This window comes from Phyllobates terribilis, unplaced genomic scaffold, assembly GCF_046119375.1.
Source record: "Phyllobates terribilis strain yellow unplaced genomic scaffold, ASM4611937v1 Scaffold_15__1_contigs__length_34870131, whole genome shotgun sequence".
In the NCBI taxonomy this organism is placed as follows: domain Eukaryota; kingdom Metazoa; phylum Chordata; class Amphibia; order Anura; family Dendrobatidae; genus Phyllobates; species Phyllobates terribilis.
This window is the reverse complement of record NW_027362775.1, coordinates 2,044,452-2,047,500: the sequence shown is the minus strand read 5'-3', so window position 1 is coordinate 2,047,500 and position 3,049 is coordinate 2,044,452. Positions and strand designations below refer to the sequence as shown.

Here is a 3,049-nt window from a genome sequence, read left to right as displayed (position 1 = left end):
AGGGAGAGACGGAGAGGGAGGGCGTCGGGGCGCGAAGCCTCGGGCCTCCCTCGGAAAATCCCTTGCGACGGGACCCCAGCCGCGCCACGGAGGCGATCCACGGAGGGGCGACCCTCAGACAGGCGTAGCCCCGGGAGCAACCCGGGGCCGCAAGGTGCGTTCGAAGTGTCGATGATCAATGTGTCCTGCAATTCACACTAATTCTCGCAGCTAGCTGCGTTCTTCATCGACGCGCGAGCCGAGTGATCTACCGTTAAGAGTCGCGCTTCTGGGTCTGGGCCGCTCTGGGGCGCCCGGCTTTTCAGTACGTCGGCCGGCAAACAGAGGGGGTGCGTCGGGGGGTTTTCATCTAGGCCCTGTTGCCCCGGGCGCTCGGCCTCCGCCATCCCTCCCTCCGGCGGGGAGGGGAACGACGGAGGGCTCAAGGCTTCTCGACCTACCGCCCAGACCCGCAACCTCGGGGAGAGGGGTATACGGGCGCACGGGCGCACGGTACCCGGGACGGCCTTTCGCGTGAGTTTTTTTTTCCTGGGCGGGGGGGGGGACACGGCAGGGCCCCGCGAGGCCAGGCGTCCGTCTGGACGATGGAGCGAGAGGGGCTCCCCGCGCCCTCCCGTCGTCGTCCGCCTGGCGATCGCCCTTGCTGGCCCGTGGCCATCCCCCCCGCATGCGGGTAAGCACCGGCGGAGCGGAAGTATCCCGCCGCGCACCCCCTTCGGGCAGGGGGAGGCAGTCAGGGAAATCGGCTTCCGGCTCCGCGCCTTCTCGGTTCGGTCATCGCTCCGTTAATGATCCTTCCGCAGGTTCACCTACGGAAACTTTGTTACGACTTTTACTTCCTCTAGATAGTCAAGTTCGATCGTCTTCTCGGCTCTCCGCCAGGGTCTTGGCGGACCCCGGCGGGGCCGATCCAAGGACCTCACTAAACCATCCAATCGGTAGTAGCGACGGGCGGTGTGTACAAAGGGCAGGGACTTAATCAACGCGAGCTTATGACCCGCACTTACTGGGAATTCCTCGTTCACGGGGAAGAATTGCAATCCCCGATCCCCATCACGAGCGGGGTTCAGCGGGTTACCCGCACCTCTCGGCGAAGGGTAGACACACGCTGGTCCGTTCAGTGTAGCGCGCGTGCAGCCCCGGACATCTAAGGGCATCACAGACCTGTTATTGCTCGATCTCGCGTGGCTGAGCGCCACTTGTCCCTCTAAGAAGCTGGACGCGGACTGCGGGGGGTCACGTAGCTAGTTAGCATGCCGGAGTCTCGTTCGTTATCGGAATTAACCAGACAAATCGCTCCACCAACTAAGAACGGCCATGCACCACCACCCACAGAATCGAGAAAGAGCTTTCAATCTGTCAATCCTTTCCGTGTCCGGGCCGGGTGAGGTTTCCCGTGTTGAGTCAAATTAAGCCGCAGGCTCCACTCCTGGTGGTGCCCTTCCGTCAATTCCTTTAAGTTTCAGCTTTGCAACCATACTCCCCCCGGAACCCAAAGACTTCGGTTTCCCGGACGCTGCTCGGCGGGTCATGGGAATAACACCGCCGGATCGCCAGTAGGCATCATTTATGGTCGGAACTACGACGGTATCTGATGGTCTTCGAACCTCCGACTTTCGTTCTTGATTAATGAAAATATTCTTGGCAAATGCTTTCGCTTTGGTTCGTCTTGCGCCGGTCCAAGAATTTCACCTCTAGCGGCGCAATACGGATGCCCCGGCCGTCCCTCTTAATCATGGCCCCAGTTCCGACAACCAACAAAATAGAACCGGAGTCCTATTCCATTATTCCTAGCTGGAGTATTCAGGCGTGGCTGCCTGCTTTGAACACTCTAATTTTTTCAAAGTAAACGCTTCGGGCCCCCGGGACACTCAGTCAAGAGCATCGGGGAGGCGCCCCAAGGCAAAGGGGCTGGGACTGGCGGTAGCACGCCTTGCGGCGGACCGCCAGCTCGATCCCAAGATCCAACTACGAGCTTTTTAACTGCAGCAGCTTTAGTGTACGCTACTGGAGCTGGAATTACCGCGGCTGCTGGCAAAAGACTTGCCCTCCAATAGATCCTCGTTATAGGATTTAAAGTGTACTCATTCCAATTGCCTCGAAAGAGTCCTGTATTGTTATTTTTCGTCACTACCTCACCGGGTCGGGAGTGGGTAATTTGCGCGCCTGCTGCCTTCCTTGGATGTGGTAGCCGTTTCTCAGGCTCCCTCTCCGGAATTGAACCCTGATTCTCCGTTACCCGTGGTCACCATGGTAGGCACAGAAAGTACCATCGAAAGTTGATAGGGCAGACACCCGAATGGATCGTCGCGGTCACGGGGACGTGCGATCGGCCCGAGGTTATCCAGAGTCGCAACGCTTACAGGGAGAGCGCGGCAGGGGGGAGGCCGCGGAGGACCGTCCCGACGCCGCGCCCGGGACCCCGGATTGGTTTTGATCTGATTAATGCACGAATCCCTGGCGGTCAGCGCTCGTTTGCACGTATTAGCTCTAGAATTATCACAGTTGTCCGAGTCAACGGTTTGGAGCGATCAAAGGAACCATAACTGATTTAATGAGCCATTCGCAGTTTCACTGTACCGTCCGTGTGTACTTACACGTGCATGGCTTAATCTTTGAGACAAGCATATGCTACTGGCAGGATCAACCAGGTAGCCCCCCAACACGACTGGACCGCGTCGAGGTTCGGGAGAGGAGAGGCCTGCGGGAAGAGAGGGGGGGCGGCGGAAGAGCCCCGCGGCGGCAGGGCGCCCGGACGGAACGGGTATAGGCAGGGCGTGCGGCGTCCGGAGAGGATGCGGGATGGCATGGGGCTTCCCTGGGGGGGGCGGGGAACGGAGCCCTCGCAGCACCGGGGACATGTGCGGGAGGAGCGGCTCGCTGTGCGGTGCGTGGTCCCGAAGCGGCAGGCGTCTGGAAAACACCCCTTGCACGGGGAGGGCGAGGTGACTGGCCTCCGGAGGACGCCACGGCCGCCCCCGTCTCACCAACCGCACCCAAGGCAACACACAGGGTCGCTCGGGGAGATGGCGTGCGGGGGTGGGCCTAT

The 3,049-nt window shown here is 60.5% G+C and overlaps 1 non-coding gene and 1 pseudogene across 1 annotated transcript; both read right to left on the bottom strand.

Annotated features, from left to right (window-relative positions):
* Window positions 1–108: 108 nt before the first annotated feature.
* Window positions 109–262, bottom strand: LOC141176007 (5.8S ribosomal RNA). Its single transcript, XR_012253092.1, has one exon. It is a non-coding gene; the product is annotated as a 5.8S ribosomal RNA (ribosomal RNA).
* Window positions 263–786: 524 nt separating this feature from the next.
* On the bottom strand, window positions 787–2,654 carry LOC141176008 (18S ribosomal RNA; annotated as a pseudogene).
* Window positions 2,655–3,049: the final 395 nt, after the last annotated feature.